Here is a 23,860-nt window from a genome sequence, read left to right as displayed (position 1 = left end):
GAAGGAAAATCACAACCCAAGGAATCCAACATTGCCAATACTGCCTACAATCTAGCGACCCTTCAACAGCACAACTCAAAGAAGGGAGACACACAAACTCTACAACCAAAAGCAATAAGAATAACCAGAGTAAACAACCACTGGTCATTAATATCACTTAATATTAATGGTTTCAATTCACCTATAAAAAGGCACAGGCTAAGAGATTGGATACGAAAACAGGATCCAACATTCTGCTGTTTGCAAGAACACATCTCAACTACAAAGACAGGCATCTACTCTGAGTAAAGGGTTGGGAAAAGGTTTTTCAAGCAAATGGTCCTAAGAAAAAAGCAGGTGTGGCCATACTAATTTCTAACAAAACTAACTTCAAATTAAAATCAATCAGAAAAGATCGAGATGGACACTTTATACTCATGACAGGAACAATTCAGCAGGATGAAGTCTCAATCCTGAATATCTACACCCCTAATATAAAAGCACCCACTTATGTAAAAGAAATATTACTAAAACTCAAGGCAGACATCAAACCATACACACTAGTAGTAGGAGACTTCAACACACCTCTCTCACCAATGGACAGGTCAATCAGACAGAAACCTAATAGAGAATTAAGAGAATTGTTGGAGGTAATGAAGCAAATGGACTTAACAGACATCTATAGAACACTCCACCCAAATAGGAAAGAATACACCTTCTTCTCTGCAGCTCATGGAACCTTCTCGAAAATTGACCACATACTCGGAAACAAAGGAAACCTCCACAGATACAAAAAAAATCAGTGTCCACCTGTGTCTTATCAGATCACCACGGATTAAAGTTAGAAGGCAACAACAATGCTACCCCCAGAAAGCCGACAAACTCATGGAAACTGAACAGTCAACTACTGAACCACACCTGGATCAAGGAAGAAATTAAGGAAGAAATTAAAGTCTTCCTTGAATTTAATGAAAATAAAGAGACAACATACTCAAACCTATGGGACATGATGAAAGCAGTGCTAAGAGGAAAGTTCATAGCACTAAGTGCCCACTTAAAGAAAACGGGGAAAGCATACATTGGGGACTTAACAGCACACCTGAAAGCTCTAGAAAAAAAAGAAGCAGACGCGCCCAGGAGGAGTAGAAGACTGGAAATAACCAAACTGAGGGCAGAAATCAACAAAATAGAAACACAGAAAACAGTCCAAAGAATCAATGAAACAAAAAGTTGGTTCTTGGAGAAAATCAACAAGATCGACAAACCCCTATCCAAACTAATTAAACGACAGAGCGAGAACACGCAAATAAATAAGATCAGAAATGAAAAGGGGGACATAACTACAGACACAGAGGAAATTCAGAGAATCATTAGATCTTATTACAAAAGCCTGTATGCCACAAAACTGGAAAATGCAAAAGAAATGAACATTTTTTTTAGATAAGTACCATATACCAAAGCTAAACCAAGACCAGGTGAACCATCTAAATAGACCTGTTAGTTGCGAAGAATTAGAAACTGTTATCAAAAATCTCCCTTCCAAAAAAAAGCCCAGGACCAGATGGTTTCAATGCAGAATTCTACCAGAACTTCTAAGAAGAGCTAATACCTATACTCCTTAATGTATTTCACAATATAGAAACAGAAGAGTCATTGCCAAATTCCTTTTATGAAGCTACAGTTACCCTGATACCAAAACCACACAAAGACCCAACCAAGAAAGAGAATTACAGGCCTATATCACTCATGAACATCGATGCAAAAATTCTCAATAAAATACTGGCAAACCAAATCCAAGAACACATTAGAAAAATTAGCCATTATGATCAAGTAGGCTTCATCCCAGAGATGCAGGGCTGGTTCAACATATGCAAATCTATCAATATTATCCACCATATAAATAAACTGAAAGAAAAAAACCATATGATCATTTCATTAGATGCTAAAAAACCATTCGACAAAATTCAACACCCCTTTATGATAAAGGTCTTGGAGAGATTAGGGATACAAGGGTCATACCTAAATATAATAAAAGCTATTTACAGCAAGCCAACAGCTAACATTAAATTAAACACAGAAAAACTCAAAGCCATCCCACTAAAATCAGGAACATGACAAGGATGTCCACTCTCTCCATACCTCTTCAATATAGTGCTTGAAGTTCTAGCAATAGCAATAAGACAACATAAGGGGATCAAGGAGATTCGAATTGGAAAGGAAGAAGTTAGACTTTCGTCATTTGCAGATGATATGATAGTATACATAAGCGACCCCAAAAACTCTACCAAAGAACTCCTACAGCTGATAAACACCTTTAGTAATGTGGCAGGATACAAGATCAACTCCAAAAAAATCAGTTGCCTTCCTATACACTAAGGATAAGGAAGCAGAGAGGGAAATCAGAGAAGCATCACCTTTTACGATAGCCACAAATAGCATAAAATATCTTGGGGTAACTCTGACCAAGGAAGTGAAAGATCTATTTGACAAGAACTTTAAGTCTTTGAAGAAAGAAATTGAAGAGGACACCAGAAAATGGAAGGATCTCCCTTGCTCTTGGATCGGGAGGATCAACATAGTAAAAATGGCAATTCTACCAAAAGCAATCTATAGATTCAATGCAATCCCCATCAAAATCCCATCAAAATTCTTCACAGATCTGGAGAAGACAATAATCAACTTTATATGGAAAAACAAAAAACCCAGGATAGCCAAAACAATCTTATACAATAAAGGATCGTCTGGAGGCATTACCATCCCTGACCTCAAACTCTATTACAGAGATACAGTATTGAAAACAGCTTGGTATTGGCATAAAAACAGAGAAGTCGACCAATGGAATCGAACAGAAGACCCTGGCTTTAGCCCACAAACCTATGAACACCTGATCTTCGACAAAGGAGCTAAAAGTATACAATGGAAAAAAGAGACCATCTTCAACAAATTGTGCTGGCAAAACTGGATGTCAATCTGTAGAAGAATGAAAATAGATCCATATCTATCTCCATGCACAAAACTCAAGTCCAAATGGATTAAAGACCTCAATATCAGTCCGAACAACTGAACCTGATAGAAGAGAAAGTGGGAAGTACTCTATAAGATATGAGCAATGGGGATTGCTTCCTATGTATAACCCCAGCAGCACAGTCATTAAGGGCAAAATTGAACAAATGGGACCTCCTGAAACTGAGAAGCTTCTGTAAAGCAAAGGACACTGTCACTAAGACAAAAAGGCAACCCACTGACTGGGAGAAGATATTCACCAACCCCGCAACTGACAAAGGTCTGATCTCCAGAATATATAAAGAACTCAAGAAACTAGACTGTAAAAAACTAATCAATCCAATTATAAAATGGGGCACTGAGCTGAACAGAGAATTCTCAACAGAAGAAGTTCAAATGGCCAAAAGACACTTAAGGTCATGTTCAACTTCCTTAGCGATCAGGGAAATGCAAATCAAGACAACTTTAAGATACCATCTTACACCTGTCAGAATGGCTAAAATCAAAAACACCAATGATAGCCTTTCCTGGAGAGGTTGTGGAGTAAGGGGTACACTCATCCATTGCTGGTGGGAATGCAAACCTGTGCAACCACTTTGGAAAGCAGTGTGGCAGTTTCTCAGGAAATTCGGGATCAACCTACCCCTGGACCCAGCAATACCACTCTTGGGAATATACCCAAGAGATGCCCTATCATACAACAAAAGTATATGCTCAACTATGTTCATAGCAGCATTGTTTGTAATAGCCAGAACCTGGAAACAACCTAGATGCCCTTCAATGGAAGAATGGATGAAGAAAGTATGGAATATATACATATTAGAGTACTACTCAGCAGTAAAAAAAACAATGGCTTCTTGAATTTTGCATACAAGTGGACGGAAATAGAAAACGCTATCCTGAGTGAGGTAAGCCAGACCCAAAAAGAGGAACATGGGATGTATTCACTCATATTTGGTTTCTAGCCATAAATAAAGGACAGTGAGCCTATAATTCGTGATCCTAGAGAAGCTAAATAAGAAGGTGAACCCAAAGAAAAACATATAGTTATCCTTCTGAATATTAACCTTCATCAGGCGATGAAAGGAGACAGAGACAGAGACCCACATTGGAGCACTGGACTGAAATCCCAAGGTCCAAATCAGGAGCAGAAGGAGAGAGAGCACGAGCAAGGAACTCAGGAACGCGAGGGGTGCACCCACACACTGAGACAATGGGGATGTTCTATCGGGAACTCACCAAGGCCAGCTGGCGCGGGTCTGAAAAAGCATGGGATAAAACCGGACTCGCTGAACATAGCGGACAATGAGGACTACTGAGAACTCAAGAACAATGGCAATGGGTTTTTGTTCCTACTGCACGTACTGGCTTTGTGGGAGCCTAGGCAGTGTGGATGCTCACCTTACTAGACCTGGATGGAGGTGGGTGGTCCTTGGACTTCCCACAGGGCAGGGAACCCTGATTGCTCTTTGGGCTGACGAGGGAGGGGGACTTGATGGGGGAGGGGGAGGGAAATGGGAGGCGGTAGCGGGGAAGAGGCAGAAATCTTTAAGAAATAAATTAATTAATTAAAAAAAAGAAGTTAAAAAAATTATGTCATGAGACCAAAATTATCTTAAAATGGTCTTTAGGCGAGCTGGACTGGGACTGAACAAGCATGTGGTCAAACCGGACTCTGAATGTGGCTGACAATGAGAACTGACTGAGAAGCCAATGATAAGGGCACTGGGATTTGATTCTACTGCATGTACTGGCTTTTTGGGATCCTAGTCTGGATACACACCTTCCTAAGACTGGATAGAGCGGGGGACCTTGGACTTCCCACAGGGCAGGGTACCCTGCCCTCCATTAGGGCTGGAGGGGGAGAGGGGAGAGAAAGTGGGGGAGTAGGAGGAATATGGGAGGAGGAGAGGAGGGGAAAATTTTGAATGGCATAATTTATAAAGCAAAATAAATAAATAAAATGTTTGAATTTAAAAAAAGGTCTTTTCAGAGAAAGAATGTTTAAAGGATTACATAAAAACCACTGGACTACAAACAAGCTAGAAATATCTGAGTAGAAACAACAGGTTTTTTTTTCTTCATAGACATCGTATCCCTATAAAAAGTCATGCTTGAGTTAAAGTCCTTCCGCTACTGAAGAGATCACTTGCCCAGATCCCTGTACTAGAGACATAAAAACACTTCACCTGTTTCATATACTTTTGCTTTCTGTGATTCTCTAAGTAATTGTTACTTAAAATTTGTTATTTGTTATTCTTAAAATGTTGACTTTGTAATTACCCTTGTTTCTAAAAAAGTCATCTTGCAAGGACGCTGCATGTTACAACTTTAAACAACTTATTTTGACTAAGTATATCAATGGGATAGTTGTTGCAGCAATCACAGCAGGTGTTTGAAAATACAAACTTAAAACTTTTAAAAATTAAGTTGGACTATAGTCTTTTTTTAAAAAAAAACTTATTTACCTACAGAGCGTATAATTTTATAAGTATGAATGAATCTTTTTTTTTTTTTTTTTTTTTTTTTTTGGTTTTTCGAGACAGGGTTTCTCTGTGGGTTTTGGAGCCTGTCCTGGAACTAGCTCTTGTAGACCAGGCTGGTCTCGAACTCTCAGAGATCCGCCTGCCTCTGCCTCCCAAGTGCTGGGATTAAAGGTGTGCGCCACCATCGCCCAGCTCTATGAATGAATCTTGAGCTAACAAGTTGAAGGTGTAGCAGCCATTTAAAAACTTGTTTCTTAATGTTTTTCTAAATATTAAGGTATTTAATGTAACCATTTCTATGCAATATACATTGATAAACATAACATCCAGGTATTTAATTTCAAAGCCCACAACTATAAAGAAAAATGACTGCTTATATGAGACCCCCATTTAAAACTTTGGGTAACAAACAGCAAAGACTGCAACAGATGTATGACATGAGTAAACAACATATTTTTAAATGTTTTGCTGGGCGAGTATCTCTGTTCTCTTCCTTCTGTCTGTTATGTCACGTATATTGTAAAAGTTGAGTAAGTGGCTCAATTTATATAATTTTTTTTGTTAAAATACTGTAATAGTGTCATGCCATTATAATTGATTTTAAAGATAAAAAACTAAGAAATTCAGGGGGGTTGTTTGTTTTTACTTTTATCTGTGGTTTTTTGAGACAGGGTTTCTCTGTATGTAGCTCTGGCTGTCCTGGAACTCAAAGAGATCCGCCTGCCTCGGCCTCCCAAGTGCTGGGATTAAAAGGGTGTACTATAGTGACTCATTCATGCTAGGCAAGAAACTATCTACCACCAAACTATATTCTCTGCCAATAATTGGGTTTTAAATCTTACTTTCAGTTTTTTTTTAAAAAAATAAAAATGTAGGAAACAGAAAAAAGATTTTAAAAAATCATTTCCTTTTGGTCAAAGGTAGGTTTGATAATCTTTCTGAATTAAAGTAGCAAGGTACTTAAATTAATAATGTGATAACAACTGTAAGTATTAAATGCTAAAATACTAGAAACAATTTCTCCAAAAATTAAAGTTTGAATTTAAACGCTTAGCTCTAACCATTCCGATCTAGACAAAATGGTGGTCAGTCATAAGAAAACAGAAAATAAAGTGAGCTGTTCAGCAAGAGCCCTCACATAGGAAATATGTGCCAACAGCTGGAAGCAGAACATGATACTGTTAAATACATAGCTCCTGAATGATACTTCTGTGTATGACTATGGACATAAACTGATGCTGTTTTCTAGATACCCCACAAAAGTATGCATTGAGAAACCAAAACCTACCAGAAAATAAGCTTTAAGTTTAAAAACCTGAAATACATCAAATTGAAATGAACTCATATTTGAACAGTATTAAAAATTACACCTACTTTCCAGACAGCCAATTTCTCCTCCCTCTCACTCCTCTCAGCCCCCTCAAGAGACAGAGACCAAATCTGTGGCCTCACACATGCTAGGCAAGCGCTATACCACTGGACCACATCTCCAGTCCTCCCACGTCTTCCCACGTCAGAGGGAAAGGATCACAACACAGAGAACACAGCAGCAGTACAAGCTTTAGGTTCACGTTGGTCTCCTTGTCTCCCAAACCCATCTACCATCTCAGAGAGGCCTGAGCGAATGTTGGGCATGTAATAAATGGGTTTGAATCATGACTGAAGAACTGAGCTGTGGGTACTCAATTTTTTTAATCATGTAAAACTGTTTGCCTCTGTATAAAACTACTGAGGTATTATCTATCTTTGTAACACTGGACCAATACCAACTGGAATCGGCCTAAGGAGCTATGGACCTCCCACATATGGCTATTGTTTCAACATGACTGAAAGATCATCCAGAACAAAGTAGTTCAGTGTCTACTCACAAAGTGTTGAGAAATGAAAACACCATGGACAGTCCTCTCCCAACAATTAGACACTTGTACAATGACCTTGGTACTGAGGCTTCCTATGCAAGCCTGTCGGAACTCCATCTTTTCTCTTACAATTCTATTTTGATGTCCTACTGTATGTTAATGGACTATAAGCTCCATAAGATGAATACTCAATTTATACAAGTTCTATCACAAAGTGAATTATTATTTATCATGATTTATTTATGATGATCCATTCTATTCTGTCATCTGTATTTTCTCTCAGAAACAGGCATATTAGAATAATAATAGAATATTTTTGAAGAACCATGGGTATAAAGTCATTGCTCATTTTTTTAAAAAGGTGTTTGTAAATTTCTGTGTATACATTTTTGAGTGTGGATTTGTGCACATGCGTATAGTGCCCACAGAGGCTAGAGGTCAGAGTTCCCTGGAACTTTAGAAATAGGCTGTTTATAAGCTGCCTATATGGGTTTGGGAACTAAACTTGGATCCTCTGCAAGAGCAGTATACACTTTTAATCTCTGAGTCATTTCTCTAGCCCCTACTGCTCATTTTTAATGGTTGTATAACTTTTTTTAAAATTTACTGAGCAAAGACTTGGGCTTTTGAAAACAAAGGAGCCTATCCACTATAGCGCTTAAAATTTTGCTGAATTATTATTGATTGTCCTTCTTCATCTTTTCCATTTCTGTACCTCAAGCATTCAGTTAAGGGCTAGTGCCTCCCTGACCCCTTTGAGACAGGGTCTTAGTATGATTCCCAGGTGGGCCTTGAACTTTCAATATCCCTGCCCTAGCCTTTCCAGTGCTAGGAATATAGGTGGTGTTTTGAAAATATTCACCAAAAAAAAAAAAACATTGTTTTTAACCCAAGTGCATGAAATTCCATCATTATGAGCAAACTAAAAACTAATTTTATGTTAGGTTCAATATTTTCATGAAGCCATAACCTTTCAAATTAAACAACTGAACAGTTGACTCTGTAGTTATTTCAAAAGTTTAACTTGGCTAATTTAAAGGCAAGCCACATCAGAATTCACAGCTATACAATTACATAAATTAAGTCACTTGCAAAATTTCTTAAAGACTAAATTTTTTCACTACCAACTTCTCAGACAAATCCCATTTTCACTGAACTAAGTAAGATTTAAATGGACACAGAAAGGTTCCTAAGCTCTTCCTTTACAGAAAGTTGAAATACATGTGTTAAAAGGATATGATACATGGAAAATCCAAGACGACTCATGAACATATATTCATATATTAGAGATGCTGGAAATTTCAGAGCTGCTGTCATAAATGGATAAACAAAATTAATGTAAATTGTTGACCTATACCCTTTTTCTTCATCCCAACTTATTCCTTGCTGGTAGGCTCAATTTTCTCAGTATTTGGGTTACTAGTTCAACAAAAGCCAGAAAAACCACAATCATGGTATCAGAATGTTATTTTATTGTATATTGATCATTTTACTGTAAATAATGGTGAACAGGAGTCAACAGATTTATATTCTTGCTTTAAAAAAAGAAATCACAGACCAGTGAAGTTAGAGCATCTTGTCACAGCAAATTTCCCATGATTATGTATCAATATTTGCTCCAACTAATTGCTATCTCCTTCAGAAACAATCCTCTTTGACTTTCATGACCATAACATCTTCTCAATAATCAGAAGAACTAAAGAACTAAAGATTTGGTAAATCTTTTCAAGGAGTGATGAGACACAAAACTGTTTTGAGTCTGAAACCACAAAGGACAAAGAGGTGAATGTCACTGATGTGTGTAAAATGAAAACTTTGAGAAGGCTAAGGCTACAGGAGCAGCATATATGTAAGACACACACACAGCCCCACTACACTTACACACCAGCTCTTTTTCATGAGCTCCCACCAAGTTCTTAGAATACTGTGAAAACAGGGCAGGAAGCATGAGATGAGAGAGTATGAACTTAAGACAAAGGACTGGAATTCAACTCACTTTCTAAGCCATTCCCTCATCAAATCAAAAGCCATAGACAGAGGGAAAAACCCTAGGGAAATGATCTATCACTTGACAAAACTGGAATCACCTCAGAGATAAGCCTCCAGGTACATCTGTAAGATCATCTTGACTATGCTAGCCTGTGAGAATGTCCTAAGACCAGTGTTTCTAATGCTGCAACCCTTAATATAGCTCATGTTGTGGTGACCCCTGGACATACAATTATTTTGTTGCTACTTCATAACTGTAATTTTGCTTGTTACAAACTGTAATGTAAATTATTTGATATGTAGAATATCTGATATGCAACCCCCAAGAGTTAAAAACCACGGTCTTAAGTGATTATGTTAAGTAAGTTAGTTGAGGTGGGAAGACTCACTCTTTTTTGTTGTTTGCTCATTTGTTTGTTTGTTTGTTTTTAAGACAGGGTAACTCTGTATAGCCTTAGCTGTCCTGGAACTCATTCTGTAGACCAGATTGGCCTCAAGCTCACAGAGATCTGCCAGCCTCTGCCTCCCAAGTGCTGTGATTAAAGGTGTGTGCTGCCATTGCCCAGCCAAATCAGTCTTTTTAAATGTTTCTCTTTTATAGATTTTTATTTCTATATTTTTGAGACAGGGTCTCTCCCTCCTGTCCTAGAACTCACAATGCAGACCAGGAACTTAAAATATAAACCAGAGCTGGGCGGTGGTGGCGCACGCCTTTAATCCCAGCACTTGGGAGGCAGAGGCAGGCGGATCTCTGTGAGTTCGAGGCCAGCCTGGTCTACAAAGGGAGTTCCAGGACAGGCTCCAAAGCTACAGAGAAACCCTGTCTCGAAAAACAAAACAAAACAAAACAAAACAAATATATATATATATATATATATATATATATATATACATACATACACATCAGACTGGCCTCTAATTCACATAAATCTGCCTGGATCTTCTTCCTAAACACTGAAATTAAAAGATAAATGCCATACCTGGCAGATTTTTATGTGTGTGTGTGTGTGTGTGTGTGTGTGTGTGCTCGTGCGCGCATGCACTTTATGTATGCAGATACCCATGGAGGCCAGAAGAGGATGTCAAATCCCTGTGGAGCTGGAGATACAGGCTTTCATGTGCCACCTAACATGGATACTTGGAACCAAGTGCAGGTCCTCTGGAAGAGCAAATGCCCTTAACCAGCAAGTCATCTCTCTAGCCCTGGAAGAGTGGCACCATTCCCTGGGCTTTGGTCCTGGACTGCTCAAGCATCATCTCCCTCTGCTTCTTGATGGTGGATACAGCATACTCCAGATGCCTCTAGCCCCTGCCACTACAAACCTCCTTGCTTTGATGGACTATACCTTGTAACCGCACCACTCAATCCCTTCTCCCTTAAGTTGCTGGTGTCAGGGTATTTTAAAACAGAGACATGGAGTAATTAGCACACCTAGCGAAAAGTCTTGTGCAAATGTTCACTGACAATTATAGTTTAGGCAAAGAGAAAGTACCAGTGGGAGAGGGCATAAATTGTTTAACTTTAATGGGTGGGTAAAGACATCCTCCCGGCTCTATCACAAACTTTCCATTCAACAAGCAAAGGGGAATGTACAGTTACTATGAACTGCTTTATCTCAACCATATTTTCCAGAATTCATTTTGGGAATGAATTCTATCATTAGACATGATAGACAGTCACATTTACATAAAATTTGGAAAGATGAAGTGAAACACCATCAAGACTGGATTATGTCTACAGAAGGTGGGAGCAGGTGCTCACATAGCTCAAAATGAAGCTGGCTGCTGCCTCACCTTGATGGAATGGCATAACTAGCTCTGTAACTGTACTACTTTCCTATGCAGCATCCTTCAGTTTCTTCAAACACTGGGCTAACTGTACATTTAAGTTAATAGCAAAGGACATGTGCTTTTCCTATGGAATGTCCACATTCATGAGATGCTCCAATCTAGTTAGACCTGGCAGCCTATGTCTTCACAAGATCTAGTTTGTGCTTATAAGTTCAAACTTGTTCTTGCTTCCTTCTACTTTACAGTTCCTTTTCTTTCCAACTGCCTTTCCCTATAGATGTCAAGTTCCACAGTCAGATACAAAGAGAACAATTTCCCCAAAGCTCTTTAATGAGTTCCCACAAGGATAAGGGCCAAACCCATCTTTGTGTGTATATATGTACCAGCTGTGCTAGTTACCTTTTGTCACCTGTGGGCATATCTATGGAGCATTTTCTTGATTAATGATTGATGTAGGACAGTCCAACTTACTGTGGGTGAAGAAACCCCTGAGCAGGTGGCCTGGCTATATAAGAAAGCCAGCTGAGCAAGTCACCCTGAAAGCAGCTGAGGATTTCTCCATAGTCTCTGCTTCAGTTCCTTCTCGGCTTCTCTTTATGACAGACTACAACCTAAGCCTTTCAGAACACAGTGTAGGAATGGAGTTGTGTGAGGAGAATTCCGAGTGCTTGTGAGAACACTGCAAGAAAACGGTAAGAGTCTCATGACTTCAGTTTCTTCAAAACATGCAATTGTTCTTGGAATAGCAGATAGAGTTGAGTTTACTTCAGATTAATCATTACCACTTGCTGTTGGTATTCAATTACATGTTTAAACTATCCTTTATAAGCCTCTATGGAAATGTTTTGCCATTTTGTTTTGTGATTGTATACAGCTTGAACTCAAGAGAATTTTACTCAGGGGACCTTTTTCTTAATCCTCAGAGTATAAACTGTCTGAAGTTCTGAATAGAGTTGGCTCTTGCACGAGATTTTAGTAGACCTCATTTATCGCCTCCACTCTCCCAGGTCCCACTTCCTCTAGAGCAGTGACATAAGCCAAATAAAGCCAATGTTATCACAGCAACAAAAAGCGAAGTAGGACGCCAGTGGTTCTGCTTCTGTGATGAAACCCATACACCGTAAACACTTTCAGTGAGCCTAGCATGGAAGGAAATTTCAAACTAATGAAGAATGCCTATTAAAACAAACAAGAAAATACTATAGCTCATACTATATTTAATAGTAAAAGCCTGGGAGCTTTCCGCCTACAATCAGAAATGAGGCAGACGTTCACTTTCACCACGATTAAAGCACTACTACAAGTTCTAGCCTATGCAATACGTAAAACAAAATTTCAATTTTTTAACTTTTTATGTGTATGGGTGTTCTGCCTACGTGTTTATATGTACAGTGTTCAGGGAAGTCAAAAATGCTGTTGGACCCACTGGGATTGGAGTTACAGATGGCTATGAGGTGCCAAGTGGGTACTAGAATTAAACCTAGGTCCTCTGGAAGAACAACATGTGATATTAACTGTTGAGCCATCTTTCCAGCCCACAAGAAAAATACTTAAAAATCAGATTGTATAGGGATAAAGCTTTCCTATAGGGAAAGGATAATACCTGTATACAAAATCTTGAGAAATACTTTTAAAACTCTCTGAATACTACTATGTGGGTTGAGCAAAGTCAAAGTCTACAGATCAGCAAAAGTAGTTATTTTGCTGTTGTTGTTTTGCCTGGATTTATATTGGAGGAAGGGTTTCCTGTAGCCCAGAGTGGCTTTAAACTCTCTACATAGCCAAGAATAACTTTAAACTCCTGATCCTACTTGTCTCTGCCTTCTAAGTGTGAAGATTATACACCTAAGCCACATGCCCAGGTATACAATTACATTTTTATTGGAACTATGAACATGTGAAAACTGAATGTAAACATGACACGAATCACAACTGTATCACAAAAACTAAACTTTTACGCATAAAATTTTAAAAACTTCCATAATGAGATCTATAACTTGATAATTACAAAATGGTGATTAAAAAATATCAAAGTCCTACATAAATGGAGCGGCACATCATATTCATGTAGTAAAAGACTCAGAGTAATAAAGGTATCAGTTCTTCTATAGTGATATTTTGTTTATGATCTAACAAATAAAGCTTGCCTGGAGATCAGAGTGCAAAGTTAACCACACTAGTCAGCCATGGAGGCCAGGCAGTGATGGTGCACACCTTTTATACCAGCACTAAAGAGGAATATAAGGCAGTATGAGACAGGAACTCACTCTCTTTTTCAATCTGAAGATTCTGTAGAGGTAAGAGCTCTCTAGTGGTTGACTGCTTTGCTTCTCTGATCTTTCAGCTTGAACTAAAATATCTGTCTCTAGGTTTTTAATTACTCATGCTACATTCTTCCCAAATTCATCTTCAAGTCCAACCACTGTCAAAATTCCAGCAATGTATCTGACACATGGATAAGCTTATTTTAAAAGTCACGTGGAAAGGCCTAAAGCCTAGACAGTACTAACAAATGATTTTGAAGAAATAAGAACTTACTAAATCTTGATGTTAAAGCACACTGTGTGACTATAGAAATAAGACATTATTATATTCTCAGAGGGACAGTAGAACAAAGCCAAAATTTAAGGATTAGACACATTTCATGAAGGAAAAACGATCTTTTCAATTATTTGAGTAAGTGGTTACCCATAAAACAAAAATTAATTTTTAATTAAACTTTAGACTGCATGCAAAATTAACTCAATGAAACCTAGACTTACGAACAAAACTGTAAAATTTTAGGGAAAACTCAGTAATAAAAACCTTCATGATGATTAATAGTGATGGGTTCTCTATGACATAATACCAAAGCACAATCCATAAAAGGAAAAACAATGATAAATTGAAAATCCTAAAGTTAAAAACCTTTGCACCACGAAAGCCCCTAGGACAATAAAAGATATGCAACAAAGGGGGGGGGAGGAGTGGGAAGGTGTATGTAACCAGGACAAGTATCTAAAACACAAAGAATTTTAAAAATTCAACCCCGAGGTTGCTGCTGCTGTTCTCTAACACTATGGTCACATCTGGCTCTTGCTCCAAAACAAAGTAGATAAATAAGGTTTTTATCATGGTGTACACAAAGCAGATAGCTTACAAACCCACCAGAGACAAAGCACACAGAGAACAATGCTCTCTACAGCAGGAGTAAGTAAACCTCATCATTTCAGGCCTAAGACAGTATTCTGTAAAACTAGGTGCCACCAGAAGTTTCTACGTCCAAAGCTCCAGGGTAAAATAATTGCCCAGAACTTCAAAAGACAACTATACTTCCAACACACAACCACCAGTGCTTTGCAGGAAGCAAACGAGACCTATCTCACTAGCCTCTTTAAAGTCATCAACTTGTCACGCTATTCAAGTCAAATGTAACTAAAGATAGCATCTAGTGCATTGCATATATCAAGAATGTGCTTGAGAATCTATTGTGGGGGTTGGAAAACAGCTTTGCTGGTAAAAGCACTAAATGCCAAGATTAACAACCTGACTTCAATCCCGAAACCTAACAGGCAAAAGACAAGAACAGACTGCTGAAAATTGTCCTTTGATTTCTGTACACATGCCATTGCTCATACACACATCACACATATATTTTTTCTTTCTCTCTTTCTTTTTTGAGATAGGGTCTCACTGTGTAGCTCTGACTCAAGCTGGCCTCAAACTGACAGAGATCTTCCTGCCTCTGTCTCCCAAGTGCTGGTATTAAAGCTGTGTGCTACCATGCCTGGTCATGAAATTTATAATTTTAAAAAAGAATCCACTCAGGCTGGAGAGAAGCCTCAGTCATTAAGATCTCTTATCCTTCCAAAGGGCCAAAGTTTGGTTCCTAGCACCTCCATGATAGTTTATAGTCCCAGGGAAACCAGCTTCCTTTTCTGGCCTGCAGAGGCACCACATATGTCCACAATGCACATACATATATAATGGCAAAACACTGTTAAGGGGGAAAAAATTCACTGTGATAAAAAATTTTACGGATTGAATTTTTTTCCCCTTTCTTCCTGTTATCAGTATTAGACCCACCCCCATGGGGTAAAACATACCTAGATATTTGATTGTGAGTAGAAAAAATAGGAAACAGAAATCAATTATTAGCAGATTTTTTCCATTTTCTTTTGTATGTGAAATTTTAATACAAATGTGAGATATAAAGGATTAAATAGAAATCAGCTTATTTCAGTGAACAAGTTTCAACAGTTCAACTTTGCAGCAATTATAAATAAACCTGTGAAATTTTTTTTTGGGGGGGGCTCAACATTTGAAAAAAAATAGTAATCCAACTAGAAAATAAGGAAAATATACTCAAACACTTCACTAAAAAATATACTGAAAGCAAATATGTATATGAAAAGACATAGAACTTTATGAGTCACTAGGGAAATACCAATCAAAACCAACAAGAGAGACACTGCTATATACCTATCAAAATGGTTAAAACAATGACATCATCAAATACTGGAGAGGATATGAAAATGACATCACCAATATGTAGCTGATGTGAATAGTAAATGTCACTGCAAAAGAGCATGGCAGCTTCTTAAAAAATTAATCAACATGCTTACCACAAAACCAAAACAAAAAGAAATCTTTTTCCTCTAGACAAGGTTTCTCTGTGTAGCTTTGGAGCCTGTCCTGGCACTAGCTCTGTAGACGAGGCCAGCCTTGAACTCACAAAGATCCGCCTGCCTCTGCCTCCTGAGTACTGGGATTAAAGGTGTGTGCCATCACTGCCTGCTATTTTCCTATTTTTAAAAGTCAGAATTGCAGTTGTCGGGGTTACCGTGATGAAGGGAGGGAATAAAAAGGGTAGCACAAAAGATACTTGTGACAGAATTTTATATTTTAACCACATTAATCCATTAGTGAGCTAAAATTAACATTAATTTATCAAAAGAAATACTAAACTACACTGCACACATATAAATGAATCCATGTAACATTACAAAAACATAAATAAGGAATGTGAATTCTCTGTCAGTTTCCTGGTTATTATATTTCAAAAAGAAGTTACCATTGGGGTTCTGGTTGAAAGGTATATGGTATACAGCTTTCTATTATTTAACTTTTAAAATTTTTAAAAATTGGTATTTTGGTTGAATGTCTGTCTGTCTGGTTCCAGCAGAGGCCAGAAGAAGGCATTAAATCCTCTCCAACTGTTGTTAGAGATGGTTTGAGTCACCATGTGGGTGTACAGAACTGAAGCTGGGTCCTCTGAAAGAGCCATCAGCACCTTCGACCACTGAGTCATCTCTCCAGTACCAAATGTTCTATTATTTCTTATACCTGCATATGAGTCAATTATTTTCTTAAAATATAAAGCATTTTGAAACTTTAAAAAAAAAAGCCAGACCCAGATGGCTTCAATGATTAAAGGACAAAGTACTTTCAACCTTATATAAATTCAGAAAACTAGAACATATCCCACCCACTCAAGGAGCCAACGTCATTCTAGTATCAGAACTAAGTACATTTAAATACTATAAACTAACATCTATGAACAACGGCCTAAAACTCACTGAAACTTAACAATCTAAAAAGGATATCAGATCAATTAAAAAACCCAAATTTAATGAAATTACTGACTGATGAATAGGTCTATGCCTATGCAGGTCTATGCCTTGGTGTTTAGATTGAGATCAGATGATGACTTTAACCCCTTTTCAGGAACTCAATGCCTACCTCTGTCTGACCTACATCCTTGCAGCTATCAGGCAAAACCTTTGGAATGTACAAGCTTAACAAACTACTAGTTTCCAGCAACCCCAGAGCTAGGAATGTTATCGGATAACATCCAATACCTACAGTTTCTCCCTTTGCAATGATCCATCCACCTTTCGTTCCTACCAGTGAATTTGGAAAATGCTCTGACTTCCGACTCCTTTAATTTATTTCCAGAGTTCATATAACTGCTTCTATACTGGAACATCTACATTGGAACATGTTATTCAGGGCAACTTGAATCTGTGTTCCCAGGACAGAGTCACTTATATTTGGCCCAAAATAAACAATATCTTACCCTTTGAGTTGGAGCTTTGTCTTACACTGACAGAAGAAAAACGAAAGACAATTGTACTGGAGTTTGAGAAATAAAAATGGGGCAAGCAAGCTGGAGATTGCAGCAGCTGCCAGGAGATGAAAGAGGAGAAAAAGGAAAATTATACTTTCTGAATTAGCTATCAAGAAAGCAGACAGGCTCAGCAATGGTAGTCTGCAGCAGTCACATGAGGGCGGTGGGGGATGTATGTAGATGGAGATCTTCTGAGAATGAGAATGCCAAAGTCAGACCTCAGAAAGCAGGCAGGCTTTACATCAAGGGTCTGTAAGCAACTATACCCCCAGACAGATGTTATTGGGATATAGGTATAATTCTCTTCAAATTGAGAGATATTCCTCTACATCTTATGTCTTTAGGTATACCACGTTCTTTTCTCCTTCTGGGTTCAGATTGTCCTCTTGGGACCGCAAAATGGGATTTTTCCCCCTTACTAAAGACAGTCTTGGCCTTGCCTGTACAAGAGAAGCTCCTGTTATCCACACAAGTATTATCAACTCTAACTAAACCTTTTGTAAATTTATAGATCATCAACTAGGCTATTGTACAGAGATATCACTGTGTTAATATTCATGCATCCAAGTGGGACCACTTTTTGCACCAGATCTCATGGGCCAAAGAACATGCCACTTTTACCAGAGGAACCTGACATAGTTATGATGGCGGTTTGAATGACAATAGCCTCCATATGCTGATATATTTTAATGTTTAGTTATCAGGAACTGGAAGTGTTTGGGCTGATTAAGAGGTGTGGCCTTGTTGAAATGGATATGGTCTTGTGAAGGAAGTAAGTCACTGTGGGAGGACCTTGAGGTTTAAAAAGCCCACACCAGGTCCAGTCTCTCCTCTCTCCTCTACTCTCCGCTTTCCCCTCCTCTCCTCTCCACTCTCCCTTCCTATCTTCTTCCCTCCTTCCCTTCCCCTTTCCTCCCTTCCTCCCCTCCTTTCCTCTCCTCTTCCCTCCTTCCCTTCCCCTTCCCTCCCTTCCTCCCCTCCCTCCCTCTCTCTCTCTGCCTACTGCCCAGGAATCAGGATGCTAAGCTCACAGCTACAGCTACAGTGCCATGCCTGTCTGCTTCCAACCAGATGATCATGGTTCCTCTTCACCGCAAGGGAACAGAAACTATGCATTATTTCCCAAAAGGTGCCATGGAAGCAGTCAGCTGCAAACGGCCCTTTCATTCCATCCTCCAGCCCGTTCATCTCCTATCACACACTAAAGCCATTTAAACAATAAAGTACTGGCACAGAGACAGAAACTTTAATCAATGAATGTGGTAGGGAAATTGACCTGTACATATTTGGTTAATTGATTTTCAACAAAAGGGAAAATCTTTTCAAAAAGATTGGTAGATCAATTTTACATTCATAAGCAAAGAAATGAAACTTGATCCACCTCACAGCACACATAAAAATAAGCTCTAAATTGTTCTTAGTGTAAATGTAAGAGAGAAAACAGAAAACCTAAAAGGGGGAAGAAAACAGCAAAAAAATTGTGACCTTGAATTATGTAAAGATTCTTAAATAGAACACAAAAGTTTCAAAAACTATTAACTGCAAATACTGTTAAGAACAACGTTCGGTAAACATTGTCAAAAGACAGATGTGTAAATAGTTCAAGACCATCCTTGGATATAAAGCTAATTCAAAGCCACTTTGGATTACATGAGGCCCTGTCTCAAGAAATAAGGGGGGGGGGGGGCAGGTAGAGAACAGAAGAGTATAGGGAGAAGTAGGGCAAGAGGGGAGATAGGAAAGAGGGGGGGGAAGAGAACAGAAAGAAGGGGGACAGGGAGAGGTCAGGAGAGGTAAAAAGGGAGGGAGGACTTAAAAAAAAAAAGACACTACCAGGCATGGGTGGCAATACACCTATAACCTCAACATTTCAAAATAATTCCAAATCAGCCTGGTCTATATAAGGGGGGAGATGCTGTCTTAAAAAAATAAATAAATAAAATTTAAAAGTAATAGGGAAAAAACACAAGACAAATGGGGAAAATATGTATTTTAAAAAACCTATTTGACTTTAATACTCAGGAGGAAGCAGATGCTATGGGATAATGCTCTTGTACACCATAAAAATTTGTCACCTGGAGCCGGGCAACAGTGGCGCACACCTTTAATCCCAGCACTCGGGAGGCAGAGGCAGGTGGATCTCTGTGAGTTCAAGACCAGCCTGGTCTACAGAGCTAGTTCCAGGACAGGCTCCAAAGCCACAGAGAAACCCTGTCTCTAAAAACAAACAAACAAACAAAACAAAACAAAAAAACAACAACAAAAATTGTCACCTGTATTAGTTTAATAAAACACTGATTGGTCAGTGGCCAGGCAGGAAGTATAGGTGGGGCAACCAGACTAGGAGAATGTGGGGAAGAAGAAAGGTAGTGACAAAGCCACAAGCCAGAGGCAGAAGAAGCAAGATGAGAATGCCTCACTGAGAAAACGTACCAAGCCATGTGGCTAAACATAGGTAAGAATTATGGGTTAATTTAAGTTGTAAGAGCTAGTTAGTAATAAACCTGAGCAACAGACCAGTTTATAATTAATATAAGCCCATGCTTTTATTTGGGACTGAAGGGTTGTAGGACCAGGCAGGACAGAAACTTCTTTCTACAAGCAGGTGGGACTCAGTGAATCTTCACATTTAACCAATGTACATGGATATTTAAAAAAAGGATATTTACTATCCTTAGCCATTAGAGAAATACAAACTAAAGCAATATACTTCTATACACCTCCTTCCAAAAGGCTGAAGAGATGGTTCAGCAGTTAAGAGCATTTGTTGCTTTTGCAGAAGAGCTAGGTTTCATTCCCAGCACCTACATGGTGATTCACAGCTATCCTTAACTCCAGTTCTATACACTCTCTTCTTACCTCCAAATCATCAGGCACAAATGTGGTGAACATACACACATACAGGAAAAACATTCACGGGCATAAAATAAATCTTAAAAAAAAAAAAAAGGCTAAAGTTAGGAAGAGTAACTAAGGCAAACAAGGACAGCTGGAGCCCATACACTAAGTGGGACTGTGGTTCGGTGCAATTATGATGAACAATAAAGCTAAACACATTAAACAACATAGCAATCTCACTTATTTACCCAAGAAGTGAGGGCTTGTGTCTACAAATACTAATTAAAAATAAAACCCACCTTGTTCTTTCCAAGGTGTAAGTGAAATTTCACTATTTATAGCTTCTCTGTAAACTCTCACCAGCATTTTAAAAAGAATTTTGGGTGAAATGTTGTGTTTTAGCTTTCTTTGTATTTTCTCTATGTACCTCAAGCTGGCCTTAAACAGTCCCCTGCTGCCTCTCGCTCCCATTAACAGTTTAGAAAAGGATCTTTGAAAACACAAACAAAAAACCCCACATTATATTCGGGGTAAGGGATGTGTGCAGGTCAGAAACAACTCTGGGAGGCAGTTCTCTCCTACTGTGTCAGTTCCTGGAATCTAACTCAGGATGTCAAGGCTTGACAACAAGTACCTTTACTCCCCCAGGTATCTTACTGGGTCAATTTTGGTTTTTATCAGATGGGGTCTCATTTCACTCCAGACTACCATGGAACTTTCTATATAGACCAGGCTGAGCTGGAACTTATAGTCAATCCTACTGTAGTCTTCCAAATGTTGGGATTACAAGTGTAAACACCATACCTGACTTGTGTATGTAGTATATACATATATGCCTATCTGTATGTATGGGTGCACCAGAGGGGATAAAGAGCTCTCTCTCTCCCTTTATTCCCTTGAGACAGAATCACTTCTTGAAGCTGCGGCTCTGTTTAGTAGGTTGATATGACTGCCAGCAAACCTGTCTTCATCCCCTACCCCAGCTTTTTAGAGGTGCTGGGACCCAAATTTGGTCCTTTGCTTATACAGCAAGCACTGAACCATCTATCTCTCCAACCTACTCCATCCTGCCCTTTTTGTTTTTCTTTTTTTTTATAGGGTGTCTATTGTAGATCAAGCTGGCCTGAAATTCCTTAATCCTCCTGCTCTAACTCCCAAAGTGCTAGAGGCATAAGCCACCATAGCTAGCTAAATGTTTTCAAATTGTTTTTTATTTTTCAGAAAGGGTCTCATGAATTCCAGGCTGGCCTTGAGCTCTTTATTCTCCTGCCTCCACCTCCAGAGTGCTAGGATTACAAGATGACACCTCCACACCCAGTTTTGTGGTGCAAGGAATGGAACCCAGGGCTTCTGCATGCTAGGCAAGCACTCTATCAGCTGAGCTACAACCCAATCCCTTCTTTAAGCACTTAAGATCAGGCAGTGAAGATAGCAATCTTCTGTTTGCCTGGTGTAGGAAGTTACTGTTCTTTGAATACCTAAGGGCCATTATCTATAAAAGTGGCTAATTTTGCAATTTTGCCTTTAGATTACTCTGTAGCACAGTTTTCTCACTTTGCTTAGCTCCTGAGGAAGTTAGTGGAAACTTTGTGTTCTGTTTCTTTAGTGTCAAACCACTATAAAAGATAACAGGTTTTTTTTTTTGGTTTTTGAGACAGGGTTTCTCTGTAGCTTTGGAGCCTGCCCTGGAACCAACTCTTGTAGCCCAGGCTGGCCTTGAACTCATAGAGATCTGCCTGCCTCTGCCACTATAGCCGGCTAGCATTACAGTTTTAATGTTACTTGGCAGTAATTTATTATTAGGAATACAAATAATGAGAACCTATTAGGATAAAATGCAAACTACAATACCCTAAATAATTACAATGTTCAAAACTTCACATCTTTAAGAAATCAATATACTTTCTAAGTTTTTTGGACTTGGGATTTAAAAGCCCCCTACCCCTTTTTGAGATAGAGTTTTCACTTAATATCCGTCAGTCTCTCAGCAAACCTCCTTCCTCAAGAAAAAGGGGAGGGGTATTATAAGAGCACTTTAAAAGGGCTATCCACCACCCCCACATGCCCTCATGCACACACCGAGAAACTTATTAGGTGAGGGGTATTAATTAGATTGATTGTAGTTTCTATTTCAAAGGCGGCCTTGAACACCTGATCCTTCCCCTCTTACCTTGGACGTGCTGGGATTAAAGGGGTTCTCCAACTAACCCAGCTAAAAATCTTTCAAAGTATTAACATAAGGTATGCATCATTGTTATACTTAAGTCACTTAAAGCTAAACATGGTGGCATAGGCCAGTAAGCCCAGAATGTAGGCGAGCGAGGCAGGAGGATCAAGAGTTAGAGGACAGGCTGGGCTACAGTGTAACACTGTCTCAAAGTCCACCCTCCTCTCCCAGTTATACACATAGACTGTCTGAGATAAAGAGCTTCCTACATGTGCACTAGGTTATTGGAGAGCTTGTGACTCAGGCTTCCTAATAATCAGTGGAGTCTTAAATTTCAATCTAGCCTCCCCTAACACAAATCCCATCTCCACTGGAGAACAGAATATATCTGTCAGTTTTTAACTTTTGAATACATTTTGCTTACTTGTTGTGGGGAGGGGCAACGTTCAGGAGTAGTCAGTTCTTTCTTTGCAATGTGTGAGGTCCTGGGGATCAAACTCAAGGCTTTGTGGCAAGCGCCACATAGCTTAGACATCTTGAAAGCACTGCAACTGTAGCTTCCTCAACTTTATCATACACAGCTGAACTCAATCAGAAATACAAAAAAATACAAAACTAAACACTTAAAACTGCCCAACTAATTGAAATAAAAGACCAAATTATAAATTCACTCACACAAATTGTTTGCATTTGCTTTATTAAAGTAAAACTCTGTTCTTTCTAGGCAAATTAAATTTTAAAATAAATTTGCACACCTTTTTTTAGGTCAAGGATTTTTAAAGAGTTTTACAAATATTAAAAACAAGCACTCTTGGTAATTACTGCAACATATGTAAATGATGTTTGCACATAGTTGTGACAGTGAACACATATTTAAAGAAAAAGGGACAAGGTCAGGTACACGCATATCACGCACATACACACACTGTAATCCCAGCCATCAGCAGGCTGAGATAAAAGTTAAGGCTAGCCTAGGGAGCCCACTGTTTCAAAAAAGAAAAACTTAAATAGGCAAAAAAAGTTTAGAATATTAAAGTCCTTAATAAAGTACTACATAATGTTTTACGCGATCTTTAAGTCTGAAAGGATCTCAAAATGTAGTGAAGAAAAGTATGAGGAAAACCAATGCTTATAGCACCATGCATTCAGTTTTCTCACACATACAGAGTATGCACAGATATACACCTTTATTTACATATGAACTTTTAAGAAAGAAATTATCTAGAAAAGACAATCAAGAAACAAGCATTATTTTAAGGGCAGTGGCATGAAATTGAAATGGGAGCGATCTTGGGGATCTCTGCTTCTTCGTATTTGAATTTTTACAATGAAAACATATTCATAAGAAAAGAACTTAAAAATGCACACCTAAGCTACTTTTAGGTAATTTACAACCAATAGTATCGGCTGTACTGAGATTTCATTTCCTTCTATTTTTGTTGTAGTGAAAAACAGATGACAGCAACAAATCCCTTTACCTGGCAAAGAAATGACAGAGTTGGGGGAGGGGGGCACTCTCAAGAAACAGGACTTTTCAGTTGACTCGGGCGTAGTAACCCAGCACACTCATAAAACTTACGGTACAAAACGAACGACGTGAAATACTGCGCCTCGGTGCTGAAGATTGTTTTTAGAAAGC

The 23,860-nt window shown here is 38.7% G+C and overlaps 1 protein-coding gene across 4 annotated transcripts in view; it reads right to left on the bottom strand.

Moving 5' to 3' along the window:
- Nucleotides 1-23,860, bottom strand: part of Dcaf6 (DDB1 and CUL4 associated factor 6) — a 117,225-nt gene that overhangs the window by 92,395 nt on the left and 970 nt on the right. The gene's annotated exons all lie outside the window — the stretch shown is intronic.

The sequence above is a fragment of the Chionomys nivalis genome, chromosome 5 (genome assembly GCF_950005125.1).
Source record: "Chionomys nivalis chromosome 5, mChiNiv1.1, whole genome shotgun sequence".
In the NCBI taxonomy this organism is placed as follows: domain Eukaryota; kingdom Metazoa; phylum Chordata; class Mammalia; order Rodentia; family Cricetidae; genus Chionomys; species Chionomys nivalis.
This window is presented reverse-complemented; position numbering and strand designations above follow the sequence as displayed.